At 36.3% G+C, this 12,593-nt stretch overlaps 1 protein-coding gene across 5 annotated transcripts in view; it reads right to left on the reverse strand.

The window, feature by feature from the left end:
- BBS12 (Bardet-Biedl syndrome 12) overlaps positions 1 to 12,593 on the reverse strand; it is a 67,948-nt gene that overhangs the window by 17,540 nt on the left and 37,815 nt on the right. The window contains exon 6 of one of the 5 annotated variants that reach the window (XR_011430319.1): positions 10,838 to 10,928. The exons of the other annotated variants lie outside the window; for them this stretch is intronic. The gene's annotated coding sequence lies outside the window, so the exon portion shown is untranslated. The remainder of the gene's footprint in view (positions 1 to 10,837; positions 10,929 to 12,593) is intronic. 5 annotated transcript variants of the gene reach the window in all.

Genomic DNA, 12,593 nt, shown 5'->3' on the forward strand with positions numbered 1-12,593 from the left:
ACATTTAGTCTGTGTGCATAATAGTAATGCTATTTTATATACAGTAATTTATAATAGTATAGTGTAGTATGCTATTACAGGAACTGTATTAAAGTATTACAAAAATTGTTATAAAGTTTAGGAACCATAAGCAGGGAAAGGTTATTTACAACATTGCTTTCAATCTGATGAAACATCTCTGAAATTTTGGGGTATGGAAGCGTTACAGTTGCTATCACAATGCTCACCTCCATAAATTAGCTATGTTGTGTGCTACAGACTGAATGTTTGTGTCCCCCCAAAATTCATATGCTGAAATCCTAATCCCCAGTGTGCTGGTGTTAGGAGGTGAGGCCCCTAGGAGGTGATTAGGTCATGAGGGTGAAGCCCTCCGACCTACCTTGCCCCTTCCACCACATGAGGACACAGTGAGAAGATGGCAGTCTACGATCCAGGAAGCAAGTTCTCACCAGACATCAGATCTGCTGGAGCTTGATCTTGGCCTTCCCAGCCTCCAGGACAGTGGGAAAGAAATATTTATTTATATGCCACACAGACTATGGTATTCTGTTACAGCAGCCTGAACTGAGACATGGTGATATTCTTAAACTCAAATGAGTAAAACAGTAATCTTCACAGAGGGAACGATGATGTCCAGGCTAGTGTCTTGATGTTGACATGGTGGTTTGAAGAGCAGCAGCGAGTTTCAACTACACGCATACATGTAGGCATCAGAACTCAGTTCTTCAGGAGTCCTATTGTAGGTTGGAGGGTCAAGGAATCCTGGCATACTCTGTTTTAAGAGCATGCCACAGGGAACAAAGTAGATATTATGTACCTGCAATCAGAGAGCTTTACTAACTAGCCAGCCAATGAGCATGAAGGTGAACCCTAAACCCTGGACTTGAGCTCTGTGGATTTCTTACAAAAACATAGTTTCTTATAAAACTTCTGATAATAAGAGTGAGTTAGAGAGAGCAGTCTCAGATGTTTATTTAGTGTTTTATACCTCTCTTTGATTTATAGTTACTTTTTAATTTAAATTATAAAGAAGTTATAAAAATTCAAATGATACAAACATGTTAATACAGAAAATAAAAATTCCAAACAGCTTCATTCTACAGGTTTTAAGTGACTACTGCTTATCTCCCCATCATTTTTCTTTACATGACAGGGAGGCATCATGATCTGGTAGATGAAAAGGCCAATTTGGGTTAAATGCCGGGCGGCAAATCTCAGCTCTGCCACTTACTAGCTGTGTGACTGTGGGACCAGAAGCTGACTTCTCAGTGCTTTGGAATCCCATCTGTGCAGTGGGGATAACTACCTACTTCATAGAGCTGTTGTGAGGACCAACAATAGCACACACAGAGCACTTAGAACAGTACCTGGTACATGGTTTAAGTACTGTTTTTGTTGCTTATTATTATTATTATACAATCACATAGGAGTAGACATTTACACATACAGATACTAGGTAATTTATCTGTATGTGTAGCTTTATCTTTACAAAAATAGAAACATGGTATACATATTTTGGTGATACCGATTATTTATAGGTTGAATCTTGTGATGTGTCCTCCATACCTCTTTGGACAGTCTCTGACATTTTTCTCTGCACCTTGCATGATTTTTCTCAAGTGTGCCCTCCACATCACAGATTGCTTGTACCAATTTTGTTCCTTGTTGTTTCAGATGAATTCATAATTTCTTTGATGATATTATTATTAATGAATTTAAATGCACATGACATCAACTTCAAAAGGAATTCAAAGGGGCTGGCTGGCCTGGTGGTGTAGTGGTTAAGTTCGCGTGCTCTGCTTTGGTGGCCTGGGGTTCTCAGGCCCAGATCCCGGGCATGGACCTACCACTACTTGTCAAGCCACGCTGTGGTGGCATCCCACATAAAATAGAGAAAGATTGGCACCGATGTTAGCTCAGCGACAATCTTTCTCAAGGAAAAAGAGGAAGATTTGCAACAGATGTTAGCTCAGGGCCAATCTTCCTCACAGACACACACAAAAAGGGATTCAAAGATTTAGAGTGAAAAAAGTCACCCCCGTCTCTGTCCACTTGACACTCAGTTCCCCTCCTAGAAGCTAGCACTTTGGCCATTTTCTTATGGATCCTTCCAGAATGTTTATGTATAAACAAGTAAATACAAATAAATATTTTTACATGAATGATAGTATTTTATACCCTCTCTTCCACATCCTCTTTACAACACATCTTGGAGAGCTTATGTTATTATTACATAAAGATCTGCCTCATTCTTGTTAATGGCTGCATATTCCAGCATATGAATTGTCTATTTAGCTGGTCTCCAATTAATGGGCATTTAAGTTATTTCCAATATTTTACTCTCACAAACAATGTTGCAATAAATAATCTCATACATACATCATTTACACACATGAGTTCACACACATATGACACATAAGATAAAGTCCTCCTCTTGGCATCTGTCATTTTTATAGATATTGACAAACTGCTTCTCATAAGAATAGAACACCATTGTTTTTGTCTTTAAAAAAACCTAATACCTACATTCAATTTAACTACAATTTAATTTAATAATTAGTCTACATTTTAATATCTAATGTTAATTATCTGCATTTAATTTAACTGCTTTTTCTCTATACTGTCTTCATTCAGATACAAAAGACTTGCAGATTCCTCACTATGAAATACTCTCAATTTCTTTTAGAGTGTAAAATCTGTCCAATTTATTCCCTGAAATAAAAATACCTAGATTGTCTTCCTCTAGCAGGAATTTTTCATATGTCCATTGCATGTTATATGGTACATATTCTTTTCTTTAAAAGAGTTTTTTATTCAGCTTCTTTTCTTTGACCAAAGGCTGTTCTTTTGAATAATAGAATTAGCCCCAAATCCTTGATCCTTTGCTCTGTTTAGCAGAGGACTATTTGAATCTCTCCTTCCGGTCAAAAGTTTGAGGGCTAGGGGTTGACAATTTGTATTCTTTTTTTTGCCCTTTAGCTGTGGGCAAAACAGCTGTTTTCTTTCTCTGTGTTTCTCTTGTGGACACCATCAAGGCAAGGGGCACAGAGAGAACCCTGGAGCTTTAGCATGCTTCCTCTGCCTGTGGGCATCGTGTCTTTGCCAGTGAGATGATCAATCCTGGCTGATTTGGGCCCCTCACTTCCTTCTCCCAGCCTCAAAACAAGGAAGGAAAGCAAAATTTTAGAGGGCCCTGCTTAGGCCAAAAACTAGCTGTTGCAAAGAAGAGAGCTCCTATTGGACTTCTTACCCTCCCCAATCCCTACGCCACCAAACCATTCGAGGGAGTTTCAATCTATGATCCATTTTTTAATAACATTTACCTCAGTCTTTGCTGAAACTTTTGGTTATTTCATTCTAAGTGTTCTTGGCAAGAAGTGGAAATTTGTTTTGATCCAAACGACACAAACTTAAACTTAATCAGTAAACTATTAGTTAAAGAGAAGGAGAATAAAATTTCCTCATCCAATACTTGGCCTGCTTATCTATTATGTAATTTGATTACAAAAGTCTTGAAAAGGAACAGATGAATTCAGTACTTTTTATTCCAAAATGAAATAGGAGGTCAGATATTAGGATCTCGTTCTCTTATTTAATTGAATTTTATTTATATCTAACTTATCCCATTAATATCAATAATAAGACAAATGGCAAACCAACATATAGCACTTACTATGTGTCAAGCTCTTCTAAGGACTTAATAAGTGTTAACTCACTTAAAGCCTGACACAAAATGGCCATACTATGCATGAGGCTCTGTGCTCCAGCAGAGATGGCTTCTGAATCTGTATCAGAGCTTCCTAGTGGCCAATATAAGAATGGAAAGATGATCAGTTACATCACAGTGACTATAAGATAAAAATAAGCCAATTTTTCAGGGGGATCCCATAAAATTCTTGTTTCTGTGTGCCAAGAGAAAATCTTCTATGGTTCTTCAAAAAAGGGAATGTGTAGAGCACATCAATGTCAATCTTAATTAATGACTGTGTCCATAAGCTATTTTCTTATAACTCTTTTCAATGTAGGTAGAGAGCTTAACACCCAAGCTTGGTTAACAAAAGGCAGTTTTATAAGAGGCCGACATGATATGTTGTACATGGAAACTTTTCTACAACTTAACTTGATCCAGGTGTGAAATTTAGACTATCTTGAGGAATGGATGATTCACTAAGAAATACTTCACAAATATGGTTTTCCAAACTGAGACTTTATAATTATGAGGCAGCATAGAATTTAAAAATATACTCTGTTAGGTAACTAACAGGTTTGTTAAAATAAAATAAAAACATGGAGACCATCCTTGAAAATTCTCTGAGCAGATGAAAGCAGTTTAATCATACAAGCAAAGTTTAATTTGCTTATTTTGCAAGACTAACTTACCCTGGGTCATTTCTTGCTTTTGTCTCTGTAAATCATAAGCAAAATTTGAACTGTTTTCCAAGATTGATATGAGGTAACCACTGAAAATTCTAATATTATAACCAATCACTGTGAAGAATAAACAGTCACTCCTTTCTCAGTAGAGAGGCTGCTTTATAACAATATACCCCTGAGCCTCATTCCATGTTTTGGTTTGAGTGCTCCTGGTTTGCAGACTGTCTTTTTGGTGTGTGTACAATAAACTTTTGCTAATTACTACTTCAATGATTCATTGGTTTTACGTCTGTTATTTCTGAACTTTTGACATTTCATGGTGTCAGAAGTGGGATCCAAAGAAGACCCCCCAACCGATGACTCTGAGGCCAGTGAGCAAACAGGTGCTGGTACCCACAGAGCCCACTGAGCTCACTGCTTTCTCACTGACCCTGGAATTTGAGGGTAAGTCTATCTTGGATCCAAACTTTGCTCTCTTTGCATATTGACATCTCTGATTTTATTGTGCTTACTTGTACTTTGTTTGTTGAAGTTTCTTGTAAGTCATCCTATTCTATTCAAAAGGGGAAAAACATGTCATTCCCTATGTTTTAGAATAGCTGTTGGAAAACAGGAACCCTCATAGTTAAGATATGTTAGGAAATCTAAAGGCAAAGCTGGGTTCCACTTGGTCTATGGACCAGGATCTTGTGCCTTTTTGGAAAACAGATGAACTTTTGGTATTATAGTGGCCACTTTTGGGAACCTGTAAATTAGATAAGTCCACTTTAAAGGGCACCCTTAAAAGAGAAGATTCCCAAACTTCTCAGAGACAATGGAATGCATTCTTTTATTGGTGTTCAGAAGCTTCTAAAAGACAAAATGACTCCAAAAATAGCTCTAAAAGAATCCTTATGGCATGCAAATAACAAATCTTTAGCAAAAACTCTGTGATCATCTGAGCAGGTAACCTTAACTTAGTCCATCTGCCAGAAACAAAATTTGGATTCAACTATTCTTTTGAGTTTTGTACCTGAAACGTAGCTAAAATGTTTTAAACAAAAGCTATAAGATCTCTGTTTCTGTCTGTATGTTTATGTACATCTATGTATGTATGTTATAGATATGTGATACTTTTCTACCTTTCCATGGCATTGCCAAAATTAGTTTGTAAAGAGCTATATTTTATTGGCTTAAATAAAATGAAGTATTTGTATAAATTAAATATACTCTCAGAAATATAGAAACTAACCCAAATGTTTTTTAAGCTCACAAGGTCTGGGATAATGCTTGATAAATAAAGCTAGCTTAAGTTTGTTGGTTTAATAAAAGCAGGCATGTTTTCAAAATCTGTCAGCAAGAAAAATAACTTAAGATGATGGTTAGCTGTTTAATGTCTAACCCAAGCATAATTGTTAAAAGCAAGTAACTTAAATAAATGTAAATAAGATAAAAATTTATACTAAGTTAAACTAAACAATGGATATTCATTGAATATCCAAATCATTTTCAAATAAGATAAAGTCTAAATGCTAAACATGTTTATCCACTTTTGGCTTTTAAATCTTTTTACAGAGAGACAAAAGATATTTGTGTCTATTAATACACATTTTGTGCCACATTGAAAAATTTACTATGATAAAAAATATATTTCTAGAAATTATGAAATGTATTTACAAATTTCCAATCCACTATACAATGCTAATATATGATAGACAGATGACAATTGCCTGCTTCCCAGTTTTCACTGGAAAGCAAAGATTACAAATAGTTAAAATTTATAGTCAACATGTTAAAAAAACCCACTAGAAAAAATAAGGGTGAAGGAAAATGACTGTATATGAAAAACAGGTATGGAAAATAGAATGCATTTTCTGGATAAGGAAAAGTATGCTGGATATGGTTTTGTTTTGTTCTGTTTGTGTGTAAAAAGGAAAAAAGGAAGTAATTTCGTCCTCAAATAAAATGATTGTTCCAGAATAAGAAAGCAAAAAGACAGGAAAAAACCTAAATGGATATAGAAAGTTGTAGAAGGTTTCTTGAGGAAGGTCTCTTGTGGAAAGGAGCTCTTGAGAAAAGAATTGTATATGTGGTCAAATTGACTAGAATTGGAATGGATTTACTTAAGTTAAAAAAAAAGGTTTTAATATCAAAAGTACACTGCTGCAAAATTAGAATTTGTTTTTTTCTCTGTTAAAAGAACAAACTTTTCTTAGATTATTGGTCTGCTCCTAATAAGAAACTGTAAGTAAAGGTTTTCCTTTACCTTTAATATAATCTGCCTAGGAAACAAAGATTCTGTGTCTTATGTAAATATTTCCTGTGCTTCATGTTTTCTTTATCATGTCTTTGATTAATTAGAAAAACTGCCTTCTCTATTAAAAGAGCTAAGGTTTTTTACAACTATGTAACTTTCTATATTTGCTTTTGAAATCTTTTAACTGTCACTACAGTTGAATGGATAATTAAGTATTGTTTCATAGTGACCTATAATCCTATTTGATCAAATGTCTTAAATCTTTTGACATTTTTAACAAACTTCCCCAAATCAAATTCTGAATGAAGTCTTTTTGATCTTGAACTAACTTTGGGATTTTACAGAAGGCCCCTGAAACATCTCAAAAGATTTGTTCTCTCTCCTTATAAAAGAAAAATATTAAACCTATTGGGATTATTTGATATGTTAAATTACACGAGGAGCTTTGTCAAATAAGAAGTGATGCTAAACTTTCTTTAGTTTATATTTGTATACATATACGTTATTAATATGTGTTCAAGAAATTACTTGAAATTCCTAAAAATCTGTTATGTCCTCATATAATGTTATCAGTCATAATTCTAGTTATTGTTTTCAAGTGTATGTCAGAGAAATAGCCAAATTTCCTTGTCAATTGCACTATAAGGAACTCCCACCAGATCTTTAACCATCGTCATTTTTTAAAGTCTTTTGTTGTTTACTGACAGTTATTGTTTTACTCTGATGATTTCGCAAAAATGTTCTTGTGAAATGCATTTTGTCTTCAAAGAGATTCATGGAAAAGACCCTCACAAGTACTCTAAAATGCAGGTTTCTGATAACTTTAAGATCATAACACTGAACTGGGTAAGAATTTAGAAAATTCTAATGGGAAATTGATTGATTCATAAAGCTGCTAACCCAAGATGAAGGAAAACAAGAATTAATCACAGGAGACCTAATGAACTGATGAAGATGATTATGATTTTTATGACTTCATTTAAAACATTGCTGATTCTTTAATGTTTTGTTTTCCAGAAAAAGGATCCCCTTTTCTCTTCTCTTTTAAGATATGTATAACTTAGAGCAATTTGGTAAAGCACATCTTTGCAACAAAGTTTGAAGCATTTATCTTTTTCTCCCTACCTGATCCCTCCAGAATTTAGAAACTCCTATTTAATATTCTTGTTTTTCACAGTAATATATGCATTTGCATAAGTGCTGTAAGAATCTTTTCTCCTTATAACAGGACACAATTGGACAAGTCCTGGACTTGGCTTCCTAGCCTCAAGGCCTTTGATAATCCACTCTGAGATTCCTTATGAAAAGTTCCAGCAAAGCAGATTTAAAGGAGCCTATATTGTCAATCACTACTCTTGCTGCACTTATGTAAATAGTTAGGCCAAGTTTATTGAAACTAAACTTAATTTGCAAAAAATTATGGTTATCTTTGTTAGAAATGGGAATGACTATATTTCAGTAATACATCTTGGTAGATATCAGATTCTGGTGCCGTTAATTGTCTTTGAGGTTCTGTTTTCTACCTTAAACTGGATGGGATCCTGAATTCTTCTAGTTTCCCCCAATATTTGGCTAGGACTCTCCAAACTAACATTTCCAATTTTCTCCCACTCTTCTGACTGGGAATCACTGTGAAACTAAAACTGCCCTTTTCCTGAAGCCACGAAAGCGAAGGCTGGACAACTTGATATAAACTTCAGAGAAATCACCACTCGTGTGTGGACAGTCTTCGCACCTGTTGCTATGTGCCTGCTCAGAAGGCTCACCAGAGACATTCACACTGCACACCAGGAAAATCCATCAGATTGACACTGCTTGCCCTCATTCCATCCGAAGATGCTTAGAACCCAACATTTAGAAATCTTCTCAAATGGCTGCTCTCCAAACCCAGAAACTGAATTTATAATTTGCTCAAACTATTAACCTTTGTTTTTCTTTTGTTTCCATAGCAATGCCCCTCCTTAAATCACCTGATTGCTCACATCACACAGAGACCTTATTCCAAGGAAAGCTCACCTGCAACATCCCTGCCTGAAATGCAACATCCTCATACTCATCCCATCCTAAGAAATCATGAGGATATGTGTTTGCTAATATGTCATGTTGTGTCCACCTAAATAAGTTAAAAAAAATGAAAACTCATTTAATTTATGTAGTTGGTTAAATCTTGGCTCCTGGGAATCGCTGCTCCAGGGAATTTTTCAATCCTTGGCTATTGTCCTCCTTAAAGTCATCATATTAACCTCTCCAGTACATTGTATACTCTCAAGGATTTTCAATGCCTGTCGGTAGCCACTCACATGTCAAATGATACCCATCAGGATCAGACAACTGGATGAAATGAATAATAACTGCACACATGATGAAGACGATGACTACATGGCCCTCTGGCCTGACGACTCAACTCGTGGAAACAGCAAATAACTTGATTCTTTGGCCTGATTACATCAATGGTAATAACCCCTAATAATGCTAAACTAGTCTGAGAGAATGACCAAAAGGGGGGAATTGTTAAAATCAAAAACAAATGGAGACCATCCATGAAAATTCCCTGAGCAGACAAAACAAGTTTAATCATACAAGGAAAGCTTAATTTAGCTTATTTTGCAAGACTAACTTGCCCTGGGTCATTTCTTGCTTATGTCTCTGGAAATTACAAGCAAAATTTGAACTGCTTCCCTAGGTTGATATGAGGTAATCACTGAAAATGCTAATATTATAACCAATACTGTGAAGAATAAACAGTCACTGCTTTCTCACTATATAAGTTGCTTTATAACAATATACCCCTGTGCCTCGTTCCATGTTTTGGTTTGAGTGCTCCTGGTTTGCAGACTGTCTTTTTGGTGTGTACAATAAACTTTTGCTAATTACTACTTCAATGATTCATTGGTTTTACTTCTGTTATTGCTGAACTTTTGACAAGGCAGACATCCTATATTATTTGAGGATAGAATCATAAGCTTCAACAGTCAGCCAACCAAGGGATTTATGTCCTATTGAGAAAGTATCAGAAGCATAACCAGGAGACATGTCTCTTTATGGAGGTAGGATTAGGGACCGTCCGTCAGTAGGCCAAGATTATTTAACCAATATCATGGTAGATTGCATTATTGCCGTCAATTCTTCTTCTCTTATTATAACTTGGAGCTTGCCCTGTGACTGAGTAGTTCCTCCTACTAAAGTTGAAGTTGGATATTCCATTGACTTGGGTAGAAGTGAGAGTATGCCAGTTCTGAACCTAGACCTTAAGAGATCCTGCATGTTTTTGCTCGTTCTTTTGAGCCTATAACATCACCATGAGATGAACTTACTTTGGGTAGCTGCTGCTCCTTTAGCCTGGGCCTCAGAATAAACTCATGTTGAGCAGAGCTGTTCCAACCTATCTGTAGACTTGTAGCATGAGGAAGAGGCAGGTGCTGCAGGCAGAGGCAGAATTCTCTAGCCACTTCACAGATCCATGAGCAAAATAAATGCTTTTGTTAAATGCCACTGAGATTCTTTATGGTTATTTGTTATATGGCAATAGCTGACTGTTGCATTTGTTAGGTCAGTTTCCAACATGTGAACAAATAGAAAATGGAGGTTCCAAATTTTTACCCCATAGAATATGGTAACGACAATTTTAGCTTGAAAAGTTTTTAAAGCAAGTTTATCAAGCACCCACTTCGACCATAAAAATGTATTAAGAAAGTACCTACCACAATGTCTATCTATCATTAAACAATGTAAATTCTTGGTGAAGCTTTGAATAAAATAATAGTAGCAACCATATTTTTTTAAGGCAAAGGTTAGTCAGGTATTACACTAGACACACTACACTAACCATCTCATTTCACTTTCATCAGTTATGCAAGGTGGATGGTAAAAATACAAACTCTCCTCAGGGAATGTTGGCCAACAAATGGCTTCTTAAGAGAGTTAATTTGCAAATTCCCTTTAAGTAACAAAATCTTTGGCTGGTGTTCTCTATTCTGTTATTAACTAAAGAGACTTGGAATCAAATTGGCATAACCCTCTGAGGTTTGGAAACCACACTTGCCAGGTCACTTTGCCTACAGAAATAAGACTTAATACCACTACTTCCTCTTGCAAATATTTTCTGGGCCTAGGAAAATAGAGGCCTAGTTTCCTCAATTTTCTATCTTTGTGAACTGTTAGTGTCACAGTAATTTTATTGCAGTGACTAGCACTGAAAATATTTACTCTATTGGTAGCCTTGCTTACCTGAATGAAAAGTCATATTTTGTTTGCGCATCAATGAATCTATTCACTTGAAAGAACTCAGTCTTGTCTTGTCTTTTTGCATTGCTGTAGACTGAAAAACATGAGCATACTCTTTTTGCAACTCATCCTATCAAGAGGAGGAATCTATTCCCCACCCCTTCAATCTGGGCTGTTCTCATCACTTGTTTTGACTAAAAGAATGTGGTAGGAGTGATGTTGTATGACTTACAAAGTAGATCTTAAGCTTCTGCCTTGGGTCTGTGGGAATGCTGCCCCAGGAGGGACATGTAGGCAGCCAATCTAGCTTACTGAGGATGAGAGGCTACTGGAGAACCAAGTACCCCAACCAATAGCCAGCACCAAGTGCCAGGTATGTGCCTGAGGTGATCTTGGACCTTCTAGCCCAGCTGACCTCCAGCTGTACGCCCAGGCAAAACCAGCAGAGGAGCACCCAGCCAATGCACAGAATCATGAGAAATAGTAAGTAGTTGTTGGTTTAAGCTTCTAAGCTTTGAGGTGGTTTATTACACAGAAATATACAATACAGAACATACTCATACTTTTTCTTCTTATTCCTATTAGCATAATGGAAAACATTACATAATTTGGGAAAAGGTAGTGAAATAAGGAGAACAGTGAGTAAATTCTATGCAGGTGGATCACACAGCTTTACTTCACAAATAGGAAAAGGGACAAATGAAGAAAGTCTCATTGCAGATTAGAAGAGATGAGTGACTTCTGCAGACCAGGGAGGTAATCAGCAAGTTGTAGGGGGACATCTCTGCACCCTGGTGACCCTGCACATATCCAAAGGAGCCAGGTTTGGGCTGGAGCCTGTCCTAAGCCTTGGCGGATCCTCCTTGCGTTCTTCCTGGAACACCAGAGCACGGAGGCTTGTGAGCCTTTAGTTGTCCATGTAGGTAATAAACCATCGAAAGCCAAAAAGGGCTCATTGTATCCTTACCGGCCAAATCTGGTAGGCCTTGGCTGTGGCCTTGACTGTTGTGTGCTTGACATAGGTCAGTAATGAAATCAAAAGAACAAACAAAACCCCCATAATTCTGTAGTTGACGTGGGACGAAGATTGGGTGCATCTTCTGAAGTATGAGTAACTAGATTACATTTTCCCTCCTTCTATCTTCCTCAAAATGTAGGCAGTACAACGAGACAGCCATAGGAGAGGAAAATAGAAAGAATAGCTGCAAAATTACATAGAAATGATATGTTTTATCAGTTTAGGTTTAAGTGATTTCCAGACTGATTTGTTTGAGTTCTTTAAATAGTAAGAGATTTTCTTTTCATATTTGTTGAATATATGTTTTCCCAGTTTGTTTACTATGGGGGCTTTCTGAAATCCAGATTCCTACATTTTTACATAGACAAATCCATGAATCTTTCATTCAGCGCTTCCTTCATCTTTCTAACTTTAAAAAGTTCTCTCCACTCCAAAATCTTGATCAATATCTCTTTTTTTTTTTCCTATGACAAAAAATATTTAATTCTTCAATCCTTCCAGAATTTGTTTTGGTAGGTAGTGAAAGTCGGCCTCAACATTTTTTCCTAACTAGCTAATAAATTTTCTCAGCACCATTTATTCTTAAACCTTAACTTCTCCACTGAACTTTGAAAAGTTTTTAAAATTTGCTGTCAAGTTTACATACAGTATAATTCACTCTTTTTGATGTGCAATTCTACAAGTTTTGACAAATGCATAGAATTGTGTAACCACCACCAGAATCAAGTTCCCTCATCCTAA

Source organism: Equus caballus, chromosome 2 (genome assembly GCF_041296265.1).
Source record: "Equus caballus isolate H_3958 breed thoroughbred chromosome 2, TB-T2T, whole genome shotgun sequence".
NCBI classification, from domain to species: domain Eukaryota; kingdom Metazoa; phylum Chordata; class Mammalia; order Perissodactyla; family Equidae; genus Equus; species Equus caballus.